Here is a 20,984-nt window from a genome sequence, read left to right as displayed (position 1 = left end):
AGTGTACTTTGAAAAGTATTGTTTTTATCTAAAGTAGTAGATCAATACTGGTGATCGATAAGCACTCATTTCCAACTAACGAGGACAATGGTGAGTGAGTTCCTTTAAACATTTTCATAGCGGCAAATGTTGGGTTGAATAGGAGATCATTAATATGTCAAATTTTAAGCAGGATCTTAAAAATCTCCTCTGGGACCACTCTCAAAGGGCGCCCACGTTCTTCAAGACAACTGTTCCGTTTCTAGGATTTCCGGTAAACTCATCAAAACCTTGTATATTGATAGGTCCTGCAGTTTCAGTCCAGACCCAGGAAAGTCTAAATCATTAGGTATTGAAAGTCTGGGGCGTTGTGAAACTTCATCATGCATTTTGTGAGATGAGGTGAAAGCCCTTGGGATGGCCCTCGTGAATATCAAGAAGAGAAAATAAGGGGTTCTCATCGTGGGCCCATGCTTCCTGTCAGACGTGAGACCATGGAAAGAAGCTTGTTGCCCACTCTTAAGAGTAGGAGAAAGAAGGAAGGTTTGGACACTGGTGACACTAATCGATTTTTCCACAGTTGACACATTCTCTCTTTTAACCAATTCCTCGAGGGCAGGGACTATGGCTTATATTTTATTGTATTCAGGAGTTGCTAGTGTATTTTTGGCACCAACAAAGATATTGAAGGAATATCCACCGGTGATATTTCTCCAGCACCTTACAGTTTTGACTTAAAAGCCACAGCTGGCCATGGATCCAGTGGCTTGACTTCAACAACAGTAGAGGGTTGACCTGGATGAGAGATACATGGAAACTGGGTAGTTATCGCAAGACAGGATGGACCATAAAGTGGCCTTTAAAGGAGTCGCAGGTTTTTGGCTTTGAGAGAGTGGAGGGGGACAGAAGGGAAGGTAGAAGGTGGAATGGACAAGAAGGAAGGGACTTGCTCCTCCCTGGACCCATGTTATTCAAGCTTTTTTTTTTTTATTGCACAGCGTTCAATTAAAAAAAAATCCTTTGAGCATACAACTATTCGTGTTTGTCTATAAATTGTATACATGTGCTGGTATCATCAGTTAATATCTCAAGCACAACACCCAGAGCAAAATTTATCATTTCTAATAATGAATGTGGCTGACTTAAAAATTTTTTTTTCCTGTTTTTGGTTGATGTCATATAGAATTATATTGTCCTTATTTTGGTTAGTAATGTGGCCGTGCAGAGCTCCTGCTTGGGAGAGCGTGTGCGGCAGCTCCACCTCGGAGTGCCGGCATCAGTTTTGATCTGTAGGTTTCGCAATCTGTATTAATTTCAACCTGTAGTTTTGCAGCAACTTTCAAACATAAGGTGACTACTTTGTGAGGTCAGTATAACTAAAGTTAGATAACAGACTCCATAAATCCATCTTCTCAGTACGGGTAACCCTCAGTGATTGCGTGTTGTGTGTGCTCTCACTACTCACCTCAGAATCCAGCGGTTCCCACACTACTCGAGGCTGTCTGGGGTACATACAAATCGGGTGGGCATTTCGATTCATATGGCAATTCATATGGCGCATACTTGTAAAGCTAATTTTTTATGTATGTATGTATTTATTTATTGGAGAGAGGGAGAGAGAGAGAGAGAGTGTGCGCACACTCTCGTGTGAACTGGGGGGGAAAGGGACAGAGTCGGAGAAGGAGAGAGAGAAAGTCTTAAGCAGGCTCCACACCCAGCAAGGAGCCTGACTCAGGCCTTGATCTCACGACGCTGAGATCATGACTTGAGCTGAAACTGAGAGTCAGATGTTTAACCGACTGAGCCACCCAGGCCTCCCCGCAAAGCTTATTTTTAATATAAGTATAAATGAACATCCTAGCACTTTTCTCTGCATACCAAAAGATCATCCTGCACAGCCCATTTTAGAGAACACTGCGCTTGACTACAGGAAAATGCCCCACTGTTCTCTGGGTCTGAATAGACTTCATCTGACATGAACACCAAAGACCCTGACTTCCATACTCCTATGTGGGGGAAGGTAGCATTGTATTACAGACAAAGAGAGTCACTTCTGCCTCCTCCTCCTTTAAGCAATACATAGAGATAGGAATTTATTCATCCATTCATTGATTCTATAAATATTTACTGGGAGCAATCTGTAAGTCTGGCATTCAGTCCTCTGTCCATATGGAATTTATGGTCTAATGGAGACTATGGAGGCAGGACATTATAATGCATCAGGATGAGCGCACCAATGGCAGCAAGCACAGGTGCTCTGTGCACCAGGAGGGACGGCTCACTGAGATGTGGAAGGTCAGGAAGAGCTCCCTACAGGAGGTGGCATGGGCATTGAGACCATCAAACGAAGTGAGACTGGTACTAAAGGGAGGGAGAGCAAGGTGTCTTACGACCGAAAGAACTCCTTGAAGGCTGGCGTGTAGAACATTAAGGCAGTGAGAAGTGAGACCGGAAGGTTAAAAGAGAGATTAGCTTTAGCAAGGCCTTATCTATGTTGTTATTAAAGTTTAAATTTCATCCTGAGGGCAAAGGAAAGCCATTTCAACAGGGGACAATATGATTAAAGGAAGTCAACTATGGAGAGTATTTACTAGGATGCCCGGCTCTTGCTAAGTACTCAGTAAGTGGCAGCTCTGATGAACGTTATCAATACCAATATCATTATCAATCTTGGTTTCTCAATATTATTATCAGCTTTGATCTGTGGAGTCATCCTTCCAGTTGCAATTTGGAGAGTAGATTGAAAGGGACAAGACATTTTATCTGAGCTCTTTGTTCTTAACTTCTTTTCTTCTGGAGATTTGCTGAGCCCACTTAGTTCTATGCTTTCCTTCTTAAAGAATCTTTTATAAAATTTTAATTTTATCTACATATTTATTACTGAAATGGATTTAATGGGAAGAGGTAAATAGAAAAGGGTAAGACTTGGAGATGTGTTTTTGAAGAGCTTTGATCATAGAGAATCACATATCTCATGTGGAAAGCATTTCACACTGGGCCAGTTAGGTGCACATACTTAATAAATACTTGTTGACTGACATAGTTTTTCTGCTAACTTGAGGAAACCTCTCACTCTCAAAAGCCTGGATGACTTATTCTTTTCCTATATGAAAATGTCTACTCTCCCCCCTTTCCTTTGCAGTGTGTGTGTGTATGTGTGTGCACGTGTGCATGCACGCACTCATGTTTGTGTTTGCATGAGATGTGGGGCTGTTTGGTAAGTTTATATAACTGCGGGGTCAGCTCCTTTGGCCCGCCTTCCTGGAGCAATTAAAAAGGCAAGTGCTTTCCCTTTTAAATGTTGTACTGAGCACATTAGTCTACCATTTTGTAAGAGCTTCACGAGTCACATCTCATTGAGGGAAATTCTTCATCGAGCACTGAGGATTGAACATTTCTTTAGATTATGCAAATATTAACAAAGATATTGTCAATGGAATTGCCGATGATTTTGAAGATAATTTCTCTTTGTGTCATCAACATCTGCTCAGAAAAATTTGGAGAGCCTGTTTTTCTTTGATGTCCTTAGGCTGCCATCTTGTCAAAGGAAAGCAGCCCCCAACCTTTCTTCTGTGTGTTAATCTCAGTTCAAAAAGTGTCCAAATGAATACAGATGTGGAGTTTTACATCCTTAGTGTGGAAGATGGACTATGGAAAATTATCTTAGGAATGATCATGAGAACCCATAAGAAGTACCATTTTTACAGGAACAGGCACTGGTTGTTAAGGGGATAAAGAGCTAGATGATGTAAAAACCTAGCTGTGTTTTAGGCATTTCATCATTCAAGGAAACAGGCGGCTTATTCCCATTTTTGGAAACAGCAATGCCTGCTGTGCTGAAATTAAACATTGCGTGAAACAGGTATTTCGAATGCCCATCAGTAAAAAGATTAAAAACAGTAAATCTCAGGCCCGTGAGGCCTAGACTCAATCTGGCAAGCAGCCTATTCTGCAAAAGACTTCCTACTTTTGAAGACAGCAAACTTCAGTCTGGCCGGGCAAAGACCAAACACAAATACGGCGAGGGAATCTTTTATTTTTCTTTCTTGCTTGAAGGGTACTGATACCTCAATCCTTTTCTTAGTTAACACGGAATCTAGTCCCAAAGGCAAGAACTTAATTCCCCGAGACAAAAGTGTGAAAAACCTACCGAAAGAAATAATGTGCAAGCAAGAAGCACACCTCTTCAGATGACGAAGGGGGCAGTCCACATGGAGGCGTCTGAAGGAACGGGTCTGTTTGTGGGACGGATCATGTCCACCTGTCAAAGTGTGTGATTGTGAGATCCCACCTTCACTGAGTTATACACAAGGAGAGATGATTTTCCTCCAAATGAACAACAAAACAAATATTAGTTTGTGATTCTGCTTATGTCTGAAAATGCACGAGAAAGTCAAACATAATTTAAAGTTGGCATTACAAAGCTAAGGGTATACAATCTGGAATGGATGATCTTTTTTTTTTTTGTGCACATTGTCAAGTTATAGTTTATCTTTGACTTTTATGTGTGCTTTCCCTTTTGGGTGCATTTTCATCCAATACTGTTCCAGATTTATATACGTAATATCACCTAGAGAATGAGGTACAATATGCAATATTGGTACTGTTGGTATAATCCATTTACAATAATAAAAAGTTAAAAAGACAAAATGTAAGGATAATAGTGAACAACAAAAAAAATCAGTGCATTTCTAGTTTCCTACTTCTAACTTTTCATTCTCTAACATGTCCTCTGGCGCATATGTGTTAAGAAGTGGAGTGTCTTACACCCTTTCTCTTTTCACCCCCACTTCCATTTTGTCCCCCTTGTCGCTGTATTCATCCAGGACCTTAACTCCTCCGACACTTCCTCTTGTTTTCATATTTATAATATGCTTTAAAAATTTCATTTGACATCCTCCATTACTCGATTTCATTTTAAATACTCAAGATTTTTCATTTTTAAATATTCAATCTGCCATATTATTATTATTATTTTGCCATTAGCTTCCGTTTATTTCTCGGTTTTTGCAGAGTGCTTCTGAAGCACCGCTTTTGTCTCTACCCTTCCTTCCCCTTTTTCATATTCTCCCTTTCTCCCAGCTTCTACTGCCTCAGCCTGTGTCTCTCCTCTTCACTCTTCATCTTCAATGATGCCTTTTCCTCTGCTCCTTTCATCTGCTTCTTCTTCCTTCCCTCCCTCCCGGACTCTTTTCCTCCTTGTATGACATTCTTTTTTTCTATTGGTTTATTTCTACTCAGAGCAAGTACACCTGACATTTCCTCTCATTTCATTGGCTCAAGCAAGTCACATGCCTAAACCTGACACCAGGTGGGCAGAATTTACTTCTCCCCGGGAAGGTGTTGTAAGTCACATGGCAATAGACTGGAAATAGAATATTCTTGCAGGGAAATGGGAGTGAATAACTGTGAACAATAATATGATTATGATACCTAATAAATGCTACTGAATTGAATTATAATCAGAAACACTTAATGACCAATGTATTCTATTGAGAATGTGCAGACTTATGAGAGTTTTAAGAATTATTCTTATTTTTTATTTATTGTCCTCCTCAAAATCCTCCACTCACAAGAGGATTTGAAAAACATCAAACTCAGATTGAGTACTGATTCAACAGGCATAAAATTGATCGTGAAGTGTTTAAACAACAAAGATAATATGACACAGGAAGAAACTACAGGGTTATTTTTTTAAGCACCGGGGAAAGATTTTTGGTGGAGTGCTCACATCAGAAATTGTTCTACTTGCACCCAGATCCAGAGGAGTTTTTTTTTTTTCTTTTTTTAAAATCCTGTTCACTATAACTAGCATGGAGGGAAGAAAGAGGATGACTCTATAAATTGTCCATCCTGAGAAATATGAGCCAGTCTTTGCACAGATTGGTGCAGCAGCTAATCAAAACGTACTGCTACAGCAAAAGACTTAGGACCGGAAAGTCTGCACCTTCTCTCACTTACCAGACAAGGGACACTTCACAGCCTAAGCGCCTCTCTTCTCTAGCTGCCGGCACAGTTTGCATGTTGTTCTTGGATCACTCTTTCTCCACGGGGCTGGTGCCCTGACCAGGGTAGGTAGGTGCTCAATAAATATGTATTTGTCCAGTGAATCCATGACTGTGTAGCAGTTGCAGACAGAGAGGCTGAATATTCTCTACCGGTAGTGTATCTGTCTTGATAAAAGAAAGTGACGGCTCTAGTTTAAATTCCTGTTGGATGTAGACGAGTATGTGTGATAGTGCAAGAGACCAGAAGTGAGGTGTTAGGCAAATAAGCATTGCTTTAACTCACTTCTAAATACAAGGGAACTTTAGTTCATCCCAGACACATACTGTAGTTAGATTTGTATCTTAATTGTAGCCTGTTGTCTATGGCCATATCTATAATTAAATTTTTTAGCTTACTCTGTATATTTCATTGCATAACATGCAATTGGCCCTTCTAAATTTTCCCCTTTTTAATTTTAAAATTTTTTTCTGAATTTCTAAAATCTTTTCTGGTATGGCTAAGAAGTTCTAAAATGGATGGAGCTAAACCAACCTTCATCATGTGTCCAGATGGTCAGAGAGGGAAGATCACAGGGTAAATAACATCCCTCTCAGACTCGACCTGAGTAAGACCTGAGTCCCTCTGGGTCATCCCCATCTACACAAACATCTTACATACAATAAGCACTCAATAAAAATTTGCTGGATCAAATAGGAGAGTTAGAGACAGGTTGTGGTGATCAGAAAGGCTAGCTCGCACACCACCCAGAAATCCCAAGACTCATCACCAGCTGAATATGTCTGAACAACTCATTAAAAACCAGGGGAAATGCGGGAGAGCATTTCTTCCCTACCCCATTACTCTGTGGGAAATATAAATGAAATAGATCATTTACATAACGGCATAATGTGCCTAGATATAACAGATTATTTGCATAACTGCATAATGCCACCAATCAGGAAAAAAAGCCTTAAATATTTCTGGGATACGAACATACAGAATTATAGAAGGTATGCATATCAACCAATAATCAGAGCCTTATCTTTTTTGTAACTTGTATCCCAATAGAGTGAAACAAATCTACAGAAATGAATGAACCACCCAGCACCATGAAATGAAGGGGGCAGTGCTTGTGAGACCCAAAACCGCATGGTCTGGGTTCAGTTTCCCCAGACCAACGTTCTCTTCCTGCATAATGAATGATTGATAGGGACCTGTACTGATTGGAATACAAGAGCAAGGCCTTTTGAAAATAATTTTAGAGCGAGTAATGAGGAAGGAAGGACGAGATTGTTCTCTTAGGTATCAAATGCCTTACCTTTCTTGTTAACAATGATAGCACTTCGAGGCACTAGCAGGATAAGGAAGAAAAAAAAAAAAACAGTACGGTTTAGAGAGCTTTAATAATCTTTTTTTTTTTTTTTTTCCATAACCAGAGTAGCTATGCCAGGTTATATATTTACCTTAGTGCAAAAGTTCTTTAGTGTGTACAATTCCGCTGAGTTCATTATATTTTTAATGTATCTCAGACTCATTTCAGATCTTGATTTCCCAGTACAAACTAGAGTAACAAATATATAATTATTCTCATAAATAACTCAGCACCTTATATTTCAAACAAGTTTCCCCACAAGGCACAAGTGCCCTATATTGAATTCTTTTAAGTGTAAGTTGATTAAGGTAAAAATTAGTTGTTATTACCTTATGGACATTTTAGTTTTAGCAGCAATTCAAAGCCAGATCTATCACAAGTAGATTTGTTGCTGCCCACAGGTATAATCATCAGGAAAATTAATAATCATGTTCAGTATGACTATAAATCATTGTGGTTTAGGCAATTAATTTCTGTAGAAAAATGAAAGATCTATAAGTATTATTACTGTGCAAACTACATGTTGTGAAAACCTAGATCCAACACAGTCAAATTGCAAATGCAGGGTTTCTAATTTCAGAGTGTGATAATATGGGGTCATCAGGGGAAGCTGATGGCTCTGAATAAATAATGTGGTAATTTTTAGCGGTTTATGGCTGTAGTTTTCAGTGCATACAGCATCCAGAATCTCTAAACCAGATGCGGTGGAAAGAGTTCTTAATTTCTGGTAAAGGTAGAGAAAACGACTAGACAAAAATGCACACGGGGATATTTGAGAGAGTCCACGCTGCGGGCGGGGCACGTGCCCTGAGAGCCCAGGCGTGAGGCACACCCCTGCTTCCACGAGACTGCTCTCGTCCTGGTGCATCTGTGCGGGGCGCGCAGGCCCACCGGGGACACAAAGACCTCCTCCGGTAAAGCAGCGGCCACACCTACTCATCTGCGAGTGGTCACTGCGGACCCGAAACTCTCCGAGGCACTTACCTTTTGCATTTAATTCTCACAACCACTTTAGACAGCGTGTATGATTATCTGCATCCATGGGTGAAGAAAGAAGCTCAGAATGGTTAAAGAATGTGTTCAAGGTCAAAAGGCCCAGAGCTGGTAGAGTCATGATTCCCACCCAAGTTGACCTTGGAAGTTTATGGTCTCCTTCTCTAATTTTATTCTCTTCTTTTTCTTCACCCTTCCTCTCTCCTCTCCTTCCTTCCTCTTTCCTTTTTATGTGTCTATTATCTGATTTTCTTTTCCAGATTTATTTTTCCTCTATCTTAAGACTTTTCCCTGATGTTTCGGGTCCCCTGCTGATGCCTGTGAGTGTTTCTTAGCCAGTTGGTGGCCTCTTGGCTCAAGAGGCTGCTTCCCCTTTGTGCAGTTGTGGCATTGGTAGGGATGGCTATTTTTATTTTTTTAAGATTTTATTTATCTATTTCTCAGAGAGAGGGGGAGCGAGCACAAGCAGGGAGAGTGGCAGGCAGAGGGAGAAGCAGGTTTCCCGCTGAGCAAGGAGTCGGATGCAGGGCTCGATCCTAGGACCCTGGGATCATGACCTGAGCCGAAGGCAGATGCTTAACCAGCTGAGCCACTCAGACGTCCCAAGGGATGGATATTTGAAGGACAGTTTGTTTCTCTTCATTGTTGTGGGTATTCTCTTTTTTCAAGCCTGCCTCAGTCTGTAGAGTCTTGGTCCCATCCTATCCCAATTTATTACAGTTTCTTTTCTAAGAGGTACTAATCTTTGTTTTATTTGTGTCTTGCATTTCCCAAGATAGGTTCTGTCCTGCCTCGTGGTTTAAAGAAACCATACAGGTAAAATGAGGAAAAAAAGGAAGACACGAAGGAAGGAAGGAAGGAAGGAAGGAAAGAAGGAAGGGAGGAAGGAAGGAAGGGAGGGAGGAAGGAAGAGAGATTGTAGAATGACTGTTCACATTAAGAACGATGTCACTTTCTAAAAGATTCATAGCAGGTTTCTTTTTTTTTTTAAATAGCAAACTAATTTAAAACGTCGACTATGGGGCGCCTGGGTGGCTCAGTTGGTTAAGCGACTGCCTTCGGCTCAGGTCATGATCCTGGAGTCCCTGGATCGAGTCCCGCATCGGGCTCCCTGCTCAGCGGGGAGCCTGCTTCTCCCTCTGACCCTCCCCCCTCTCATGTGCTCTCTCTCTCTCATTCTCTCTGTCTCAAACAAATAAATAAAAATCTTTAAAAAAAAAATAAAAAAAATAAAAAAATAAAACGTCGACTACTATTTGATTTGTGCAACTTTTTGGGAAGTCACTCATTTGCATAAAGTGAGCCACCTCTGTTATTAGTTCAGCAATACCTCACCTTACAGAATACAATTTATAGTTAATGATGTATTTTTACCAATCTAATTCATTTGACTCAAAAAACACATGGGGTGGGCAGGGAAAAGGTCTTATTTCTGTTTTCACCTGAGGAAGGAATTTAGACTCTGAGGGACTAAGTGATTTGCTTAAGCCACAAACGGAGAGGAGACCTAAGATAAGAACTCAAACCCAGGTCTCTGACTCCAAAGCCATGGCTCTTTAAATTACACAAACTAACTGGGCTTCTGTTCCCATGATGTTGCAATTGCTCTGATTAATTAATGCAACCAGAACTCAACCAACTTACTCAATCCGTTGGACACCATGCAATCCTTACCTTACCTGATCTCCGGACAGCCTTGACACCCTTGAAATTTCCTTGTGTTTCAAGGACTCTTCTCTCTTCTTTCTCTTCCTCCTTCTCATATCACTCTTTCTCACTCTCTTTTAGTGGTTCTTCCTTCTCCACACACTTAAATGTTAATTTGGTTTTGGCCCATTTCTCACTTAAACTCTCTCCCTGTACATTCTTCTTTTTTCCCAGAGTCAGCTACTGCTCATGGCTGAAGGTGAATGTGTATTCATACCTTCAGCCCAGATTCTGGCCCTTAGCACCATGTCTATAGTTTCAACTGATAAATGGATATATTCGTTGGAATATCAAAAAGGCAACTCAAACTCAATTATATCCCAAATTAAACTTACCTTCCCCACCAAATCAACTTTTCCATTTGCTTCCTACCTAGGAATGTCACCATCCCACAATCCTGACTAGAAACCAACCTTCAACAAAAGTGGGTCACCAAGCTCTGTTGGATCTTCTTTCTAAATATGTCTTGGGTCTGTTCCTCTCTATTTTCCACCTTTACTCAAGAAAGCATATCAGGAACGTGGTTGAGCTTCAGATTAATGGGAAAAACATCAGCTTGACTCAGGTCTTTATCCACCAGGACCCCAAGCCAGCCCCCAAACTCAGCCCCTGTAGTTCACAGCTGCTTACTCTTTTTACCCTTTTCTCCCCAGCACATAAATTTTTAAGCATTATGTTATACATGCACATTTATCATTGAATGTCTCCTTCACTTTAAACTTCAAAACATGAGGGACTTTGTCATCTTCACTACTGTTTGTCAGGGCTAAGAAGAGTTCCTGCTTCATAGTAAGTGTGAGAGAAGTGCATGAGTATCAGTCATCATCCTTGCAGAAACAGAAGGCACACTTAAACTGGATATGTTAAGATTTAATAAAGGGACTATTTACTAAGGTGTGAATAAAGTTTAGGAAAAGGGACAAAAGGTCACATGGGATCTCAGGCTGGTAAGAGCTGGGAACACATACACCTGTTGACTGAGTGGGTAAAGGAGGGGTCAGTTACTGGAACAATTGCTGGGATGTGGAAAGAAAGCTGTGTGAGAGAACCATCTGATAGGAGCTGTGACCTTCTGTAGAGAGGCACCAACCTAACAGGGAAGGAAGAAAATTCCTGATTTATCATCTTGCCCTCCAATTTCTTGCTCATGCCCCTATTGTCCTAACCCAGTTGACAGCTAGAAAGCAAGGGAGCCCGTGAATGTGGTTAATAACGGTTCCCAGTCCACAGTAGCATGGAGAGAGACACAAGGCAGATCTCAGCATATGTGTTCTAAAGTGAATCAATGAGAAACTGGTGAATGAATGATAATCTTAATTTTATTCTAATACATATAAAAGTAGTATGCCACTCAAAACTGTATCAATTTAACTGGAGTGAACACAAAATTGCTTTTGATGTACCTCACACCCTGTGCAGATACACCCTGGCTGAGAACCACTACTACCCACTGAGGCCAATGGCCTCAGTTCTTCTCTGAACTTCTCTTTTTAAAGTTCTTCTCTGATCACATCAGTGTCCTTTTTAAACTGGCAACAGATCCTCTTAGCCTAGGAAACATCTTCCAGGCTCTTTGCCTGTCATACCAAGTCCATCGTGATTTGACTCTGTTCCTTTTCTGGGCTTATCCTCTCTTGCCCAGAGCACCAGAGCTACTCACCCAGTGCATTTGGAGAAAGGACTACACCAGTCCTTTACGCTACCATGTCTTGGTTCATGTTCCTTCTACTGCCTATAGTTTTTTTCACCCTGATCTCCTTTCCATCTTGCATACCCCTTCCCTGGCTAAATCATGATTTTCTTCAAGAATGCCTGGAGTATAATGTCTCTGATGCTTTCTATGGCACTCTATCCCACTCTGCATGATTTTCTTTGCTTATGATCACCTTACTTCATTCCAAAGAGATTCAAGGTAGGGATCTTACACAGTTAGACCTCCTTCATTTGGACTCTCATAACATTTTGAAATGTTTTTATTTATACTTTCATCCTTGTATTGTATTATTTAAATTTCTGTTACAGGATTGTCCTTGAGAGCAAAGACTCTGGATTTATTTACAATGGAACTCCAACATCTAGAAAACACCCAGCACACAGTACTCAGTACTTACATAATTGTGTAATGAATAAATGAGTAACAAAAAGGAGACTAAAGTACTGAACCATCCAGTATGACTCCAACTCATGGGATTCTAAAGTTTTAGAATCCAAGGAATAAAGCAGAATTGAGTTTTGTGATTGTAAAAGTGGAAATGGAAGCGATTCTTTGGATTCTTACGTACAAGTATATGGATAAACAAATCATCCTTTGATGTTCATTCATTAGCTGAAAATATGAGTAGTCCAAGGAAGCTAAAAACACTTAGAGAAGTAAAGGAACAAATGGAAGGTATAGATCTTAAAATAGCACCAAAGCATACCTCCTTTCACATATTAAACACCCTGTCAATTATAAATCACTATACAAATATTAATGACTTATCATCATTATAATTGGTCATCATCACCCAGTAAGAGATACACTTAATTCTGAAAAGTGTTAAATATTTGCAATGATAGAATAAAATACGTCCACTCTTCCTGCCTGGCCTTTGTGTTTTTCCTCTGTAACTTTAACATTTCATAGACTTGTTCTCCTTTTGGAGACTAGATAAATCCCTGAGATGGAGAGAGAGTGGTAGAGAAGAAATATTTAGTGAGCTTAGAGAACATTTGGAGGCCAGAACTGGGTATTTTACAAAGTTTGGAGCTGCTCAGTTCACCTCTAGTGTACTTTTCCTTCACTATTTTTCTTTTTTACATTTCTTTTGAGATAAAATATACGTGCATTGGAATTCATAGATCTTAAGTGTACAATTCTATAAATTCTGACAAATATATATACACATGCTACAAACATCCTTATCAAGAAATAGAGCATTTTCAACACTCCAGAAATTTCCCTTGTGTTTTCTTCTGATCAATCCTCATCCCTATAGGCAACCACTGTTCTGATTTCTAATACCATAGATTAGTTTGGTCTATTCCTGCACTTTATATAAATGGAACTTATATAGTAGGTATTCATTTGTGTCTAGCTGTGCATCAACATAATGGTTATGTGATTCATCCATACTATTGTATGTTTCAGTAGTTTGTTCCTTTTAATTACTGCATACTATTATAATGTACGAATATACCACAATTTCTTTATCTATTCTCCTAGGTGATGACTTGTGGGTTGTTTACAGTTTTCAGTTACTATGAATAAAGCAGCTGTAAACATTCATGTATAAAACTTCTTGCAAACATATGCTTTTATTTCTCTTTGGTACATCTCTAAGAATGGGATTACTGGGTAGGTGTATGTTTAACTTTATCAGAAGTCCCAAATGTTTTCCCCAAATTTTTGTGCCATTTTATACTCTCATCAGTAATATGTGAGAATTGTAGTTATACCACATTCTTGCTAATTTAGTGTTATCAGTCTTTTTAATTGTAGCCATTGTAGTGGATGTGAAGAGGAACCTCACCAAGATTTAATTTGCATTTCTTTGACCATTAGTGAGGGATGTTGGACACCTTTTCATGTCTTACTGAATTTTTGTGATGTGTCTGTTCAAGTCCTTTCTCTTTTTTTAAATTGAAGGGTTTGTCTTATTACTGAGTTGTAAGAGTTCTTTATATACGCTAGATACATGTCCTTCATTAGACACACACACACACACACACACACACACAGCTGGAATGGGGAAAATGAGAAAATACTGAAAGGTTAATTTGCTTAACAGTGCTTTTAATGAGGAGACATTTTTATTTTTGATGAAGTTTTATTTAGTTTTTTTCTTTTATGATTAGTGCTTTTTGCATCCTCTTGAATTATTTTCTGAATATGAAAGTCATTTTAGCCTTCATGGTTAGATCTATGGGGAGCTATGTCATATTACTGTTTGTGTGTGGTATGAAGTAGTGGCCAATGTTTGTTTTATTTTTTCATATGGCTATCCAAGTGTTCCAGTACCAATTTTTGAAAAGGCTTTTTTTCCTCCATGGAACTGCCTTAGCACCTTTGTCAAAACCCAATTGACCAGGTGTGTGTGGGTCTATTTCTGGACCCTCTATTCAGTTGCATTGACCTATGTGTCCATCCTTTCATCAATACCACACTGTCTTGATTGCTGTGGCTTTAGAGAAAATCTTTAAATCAGGAGACAAGTGGAGTCCCTCAACTTTGCTTTTCTTTTTCAGGATCGCTCTGTCTTTTCTAGGTTCTATCATCAGGGAAATTTTAGAGTCAACTTGTCAATTTCTGAAAAAAAGCCAGTGAAAACCTATTTGACCATGATTTCATTGAATATCTAGGTGAGTTTGGGAAGAATTGACATTGTAATAATATTCATATTCAATATCCTAATATTGTTAGTATCAATAATAATACTGAATTTTCAAATCCAAGACTATTGTCTTAGCTCGAGCTGCCATAACAAAATACTACAGATGGGGTGGCTTAAGCAACAGAAATGTATCTTCTCAAAGCTCTGGAGGCTGGGAAGTCTAACATCAAGGTGTTGGTTGAAGTCTGTCTTCCTTGCTTGCCTACAGCTATTGTGGCCATGAGAGAGAGAACTCTGGCATCTCCTACTTCTCTTTTGAGGCACCAACCCAATCAGAGTAGGGCCCCACCCTTATGACCTCATTTAACCTTAATTACCTCTTACAGGCCCTATTTCCAAGTACAGTCACATTGCACGTTAGGGCTTCAGCATGTGAATTTGGGGAGGAGACAATTCAGCCCATAGCAACTATATTATATCTCTTCATTTATTTAGGCCTTTTTTAGTTTCACTCAGCAATATTTTATAATTTTCAATATAGTGGTCTTGCACATCTTTTGTTAAATATATTCCTAAGTATTTTGGGTTTTAATGTTATTTTAAATGTAATTTTAAATTTGATTTTCTGGTTTTTTGCTTCTAGTACATATATAAATACAGTTGATTTTCATATATTCCTTCTTTTAAGGGACATTTTTGAAGGAAGACTTGGCTGTGAAAATTTGACTTAGAAGAACTTGAGAATGTCTAGCAAATGAGACACAAGCATTCCGTTTCACAGTTATCTCTTTAGAATTAGGCTGAGGTAGACACACAGTTCTTAACTTATAAATCCCAGATGCAAGGGGCAAACACCACCTTCTCGTAGTGAAGTAGCCATTCTTCACTTTCTCCCAAGGAGCCAGTATTGCCTCTGAGAGATCCTTTCAAGATGGCTCCTGTCTGGGATCCTGTTTCTGACACGAGGGCAACAAGAAAGCTGTGTTTTTGTCAGTCAAATATTATTGTCCACGTGGGTAGCTGTCCAGTCCCGTGGTCTAGCTCCTTGACCAAAGACACCATTGTGGTGCCACATATTTTTGTGACAGATTCTGTTTTTAAGCAGTAGAAAGCATACTGAATATAATAATTGAAAACTTTTCTAGGACCTATCTACAGATTTAAAGTTTCTGGGTAGCCAGGGTATGCAGCTGTGGGTTTTTTGTTTTTTTAAATTTTTTAAATGGGTTAAATGGAGATTGGATAAACCATGAACCACAACAAGGAGAAAATCTAAATGAGACCAACAATTCTTTATGGAAAATTTAACTCTGTGGTCATGGTATTTCTGATATTCTCACCTTGGGCACAATGTTAGAGGAGTCCCGTATAGAAGAAAACATATTGTTTATAGGTTGTGTATGCCTCAAAGACACTTACTTGGACCTTTAAAGACCTTTTTCTTTATTTCTTTATTTTTATTGTGGTGGGGGAGGGTCATAAACCTTTAGGTGAGAAAGTAAAATTGTTTATTCCAAACAAGCTTGAATTTTTGCCACATTCTTCTCTGAAATGTAACCAGTACTTAAGCTGCAGAGGAAGACCAAAGACAGGAGCAATCAGGGCTTTCCTAAATGAAGTCATACACCTTCTGGGGAGATATTGAACAGAAGCACTGAAAATTCAGCTCTTCATATTCTCCTCCATTTGATACAGGGCCAACTTTTCTATTTAGGTGAACTCACCTCATGTCTTCAAATAAAGTGTCCCACTAAATACTAAAGAAGACGCTGATTCTCCACAGTATATTTGTACGATGTGATTCTTACTGTCATAAAATAACTGCAAGGACCAGCAAATTTATTATAATCTGTGAAGTAATACGCAGTGATTCACTTGTCATTCTCAGAGTTTGTATTGTTGCTAGATACCTCAGTAAAGACAGAATTGCAGTAGGCCATCCATTCAGTCTGGTGATGTTTATTTAGCCTCTTTTAGTTTATCCTCTGGAGAAGCTTTTGATTCCAAAGAGACAGGGGCCATAAATCCATCAGCAGGGATTTAGGACAAATTAGGTTTAATAGCCACAGAGTTGAAATTTTGCCACTGTACTTTTTAAATATCCATTCCAATTTGTTAATACAGCATAGATTAGTTTGAGGATGATTTCAGACTCCCCTGTCAAGAGTTTTACATATGTAAAATCTCTTTAAGGTCAGAAGTTAAGTGTTCATAGTTACAAAGGGACTTCAACCTCATAGGATAATAATACAATTTTGTGGTCTAGGTTAAGAATTCTTCTCCCAGTTATTAAGGCTGAAGAATGAACCTTAGACCCAAAGAAAACATGCCTAAAGAGTGAGAAACGTGGCTACTGTTCATATCCCAACAGCAGAGCTGCCACAGGGAAGGCAGAAGATAAAAGTAAGAAAAAGAAAACAAAAAGGCTTCCAACAGACAATTCACACATGTCACAAAAATCCACCCTCCTGTGTCTGAAGTCACACATATGTCTCTGTATTTCTATATTTAGGCTTATCTTTGCAATATCTTTGATTGTAGAAGCTATAGAGCTTTTTATTCAAATGGGCATTTGCAAACGATATGTTTCCATTTGCAACACACATCATTTCAAATCATCCAGATGCCATGAGCTCTTGCTTAGTCCACTAATTTATGTGACTTTGGAATTGTCAGATTAAAGCCTAATTTGACGACCAAATTTCCTTGTAAATGTAATTAGAAATACAAGGCATGAGGCAACCATACGGCAGCTCTAGCTGAGTTAAAAGTATCTACACATCCTAAAACTTTTACTCCTTTTTATTTGAATCATCCATGTCTTATTTTAGATATGTATTTCATTGCCATCAACAATAGAATTATTTTCATGTTGTGCCACACTGTCTTAAAAGATAATGTCAAATCTATGTGGCTTTTATCAAGGTTTTATGAAGAATGCCACGTGACCTCTGCAGATGGAAGAAAGCCACACAAGCATTTGCAAACTGGGTAAATATTCTGTGCTTGAGTTTGTATGTGAGGGAAGCTACCATTAGCTGATTTAGTGCGTCTATCTCTATATCTAAGAGGTGAAACTTAAAAGGAGTTAATTTCTCTCCTATGTGAAGAGTAAAATAAGTGTTCATGATGGGTGAGGTGACCCTCGTCCAAATGGGGGTTCAGGGACCCAGAATCCTTTCATCTTGTGGTTGTACAATCCTCAGCTTGTGACTGTTGAGGACACCTTCCTCACATGCATCAAGCTGGTGAACGTCGCAAGAATATGATGGCTAGCAAGTGGAGGTTCTTACAGGTCAGGCTGGGAGCTGGCATGTGTCACTTCTCACATTTCATTGGCTAGAAGTCAATCATGTGGGCTCATGTAACTGCAACGCTGGATGGGAAATGTCGTCTGGCTTTGTGCCCTGGAGAACAGGGACATCTTTATCAGTAAAGATAGCTGTGCGTACTTTTTTGTCATATCAAAGTAAATAACTGAAATTTTTTCACGGAGGATCTTCAATAGAAAATCTAAGGATGAATATTTTTCTCTAATTTGTGGGCACACCAGAAATTGAGAGCTAAGATGAGAACATTGTATTTTCTGTCTCTCTTAGAAGGAATGTTCCTTACAGAAGTGGTGTGGCATGGTAGAAAAAGAATAGACCCAGATTCATAAAATCTGAATTGTTTTTTCCCATCTGCTGCTAATTACTTGAGTGACCTTAGGCAAGTCACTTTCTGGGCTTCATTTTTTTCTCATTGGTAAAATTAGACATTAAGTTAAATGATTGGTTGGGTTCCATTCAAATGCTAACAGTTTGTGATTCACTGACCTTGTTTTGTTTTCTTATATTATGGTATACCTACAGTAAGGGGAATGCTAAATGAATATTAGGATGTTACTTATGCTGTATAGTGGAACTATTATTTTATCTTTAATTATAGGGCTTATATGAGTATTTGATACAATTTTTTTGCCTTTTCCCCTTCTGCACACCAAAGCTTTTTTTTTTTTTAATATTTTATTTATTTATTTGCCAGAGAGAGAGAGAGAGAGAGTACAAGCAGGGGGAGTGGCAGGCAGAGGGAGAAGTAGGCTCCCTGCTAAGCAAGGAGCCCGATGCGGGACTCCATCCCAGGACCCTGAGATCATGACCTGAGCCGAAGGCAGACGCTTAGCCATCTGAGCCACCCAGGAGCCCTCTGTACACCAAAGCTTTTAAGGATTCACCCTTTTTCAAGTTTCTCACTGCCTATTTTTTGTGGAACAAAGGTTAACAAAGATACCACTTTTACAGATAGCTACTCATTAAATCATTACAATCTTAGGTTTACAGAATAAACTGGGTCATGAAGCTTACTGGCTGTCATCTGTGAGGACAGTGAGTGAGGAACTGAACTTAGGTCTTTTCAATCCCCAGCTGTCAAATTGCCTCTAGACAATAGATGGGATATTGTTTTACATTCAAATGTTTCTTGAAGGTCTTTGTGCTCCCTATATCCAAAATCATCATAGAAAACAGATTTTCACAGTAAGATTTTTACTCTTTTCCCTAATTTCTTATTTCCTTTACTTCCATGGGCATAGATGGTGTGTGTGTGTGTGTGTGTGTGTGTGTGTGTGTGTTTATGCGGGTGTGTGTGTGTATATTAAAATAATGCACATGCTTTCCCATTTCCTTCACTCTTGAGCATATTTTTGCTGCCCTGATATTCTCAAGAGGGAAATGGATTAAGATTTTTTGCAACTTAATTCTTCCAGACCTTTCTTATCCTGCCCAGTGTTTTACAAAAGCCTATCTTCTCATTTTAATAAATTTACGTAGGACAAGATCTGGAAAGTCTCCCACTGAGTGGCAGAAGATGATATGCCAGTGGGCTTCATTTTCTTGGATCAGAGCATATAATTGTGGCCCACGGATCTTACAGCATTTTCTTTTTTTGCTAGTGGGGAGAAAACAAAAAGAAAGCAAAACAACACAACATAAATGTTTAAGGACCTGTTTCTTTTTGCAGGATAAGTATCATAGTAAGAGGCCAGGGCCTCACCCTTCTCAATCCTCCTAGATAGATATTTCTTTAATTCCCGCTGGGCTCAAGGGAATAAGGATCTGGATAAATACCTGGTTTCACATTATCTGTTTTCATCACAAAACTTCAAGACACTTTACCAACATAGATTCATTCCCATCACACTTACAAGAAGTAATATTGTCCTCGTTTTGCTGATGGGAAAAGTGGGGCACCGAGGAAATAAGGGACAGACTCAGAGCATGTGGTGGAGCAGACAATCGTACCCAGGGCTCTGGAGAGCCAGGCCTCTACTCTAACAACTACATAAGACTTCTTCCGAGGATGTGGCTCACATTTAAAAAAAAAAAAAGTCTTATTTTATTTTTAAGGCACAGAGAAACTGTTGAAGAGACAGAGGGATGAAAAAATTTAATAACTCTTACTTAGAAGGTTGAATGATGCATATTGTTAGAACGTGGAAAATATCACCCACCTGGAACAATCCAAGGCACTGAAAAGCTGTGAAACTATTAACAAACAGCAAAATAGGAAATGAAAAATATTCATAGGGGTTTTTAAAAATAGAAATGTCTTGGGCTAAACACTAAATTTGAAAATGAAACTATCCCAGCTTCTTTTAAATATACAACTTCATTACTGATTCTCGCCAATGAAAACATATTTGGATGCTTTCAACTAGACACATTCTCCGTGCATCTATCTCTCCATCAGTATATTCCCAGTGTGATCTTTGTCATTTGATACTTTCATTTGGACAAGATAGGCGTGTGTATTAAGCAAAAACCAAAATATGCCAAATGTGATGAACTGTTTCAGTTTTGAAAACATCAGCTTAGGTAAGCTTTTCAACAATAAGACATTAATAATCTTCTGCAGATGATATGAAGGAACTTTTAATGATTGATTAATAACTCTCTGATGCAAACAGTGGTAACAATGAATGTACATGTTCATTGTCGTGTAGGCAGATAGAGAGATCGTGATTCAAATAAAAATTAACCCATAATTAATAAGCACATGTTAAAGTCAAATATTTGTGCCTCCAGCCCTATATACATACATATATATATGTATATATATATATATATAGTGAACATATATAAAGTTTGTCAGGATTTTTAATTTCACTTAGAGAACAAGCATGCATAAAGTGAGAGGAGGACAGAAGGGTAGCTTTGTCAGGAAAGGATGTGCTTTTAAAAACTTGCCCAATAAAATCATGCAAATAAGCAGATTTTCATAAGCCCTAGCTGAAAAAAAGAAAAAAAAACAAATCAAAAAAACAAACCAAAAACATTTCTGGACTTACAGGGAATCAGGCAATCCACCCAGAAGAGATGTTCCACTTTGCTTCTCTTACTTTTTTCTCATTCAAAAGTCTCTGTTGACAGAGCGGCTCTGACTCAGTCTCCTGCGGGGCTGGCGTTTGTATTCCTTTATGGTGAGAGCACTTGGAAGAAGTGATGGTTGGGCCTGGTGACCAGGAGGAAGCGTGGGGTGGTGAGGCCCATGCAAACGGGGGAGTGGGGGGGAGTGGGAGGAGTGGGAGCCCAGTAAGACTTGAAGGATGTTTATGGAATTTTTCAAATCCATTTGGAAGGAGAGGATACAGA

The 20,984-nt window shown here is 39.0% G+C and overlaps 1 long non-coding RNA gene across 1 annotated transcript; it reads right to left on the bottom strand.

Annotated features, from left to right (window-relative positions):
* Positions 1 to 647: 647 nt before the first annotated feature.
* Positions 648 to 20,778, bottom strand: LOC116644717. Its single transcript, XR_004301806.1, has 5 exons — positions 20,681 to 20,778; positions 7,286 to 7,318; positions 5,941 to 6,152; positions 4,130 to 4,305; positions 648 to 774 (listed from the first exon to the last, which is right to left on the bottom strand). It is a non-coding gene; the product is annotated as an uncharacterized LOC116644717 (long non-coding RNA).
* Positions 20,779 to 20,984: the final 206 nt, after the last annotated feature.

The sequence above is a fragment of the Phoca vitulina genome, unplaced genomic scaffold (genome assembly GCF_004348235.1).
Source record: "Phoca vitulina isolate PV1807 unplaced genomic scaffold, GSC_HSeal_1.0 scaffold2, whole genome shotgun sequence".
Lineage (NCBI taxonomy): Eukaryota > Metazoa > Chordata > Mammalia > Carnivora > Phocidae > Phoca > Phoca vitulina.
This window is presented reverse-complemented; position numbering and strand designations above follow the sequence as displayed.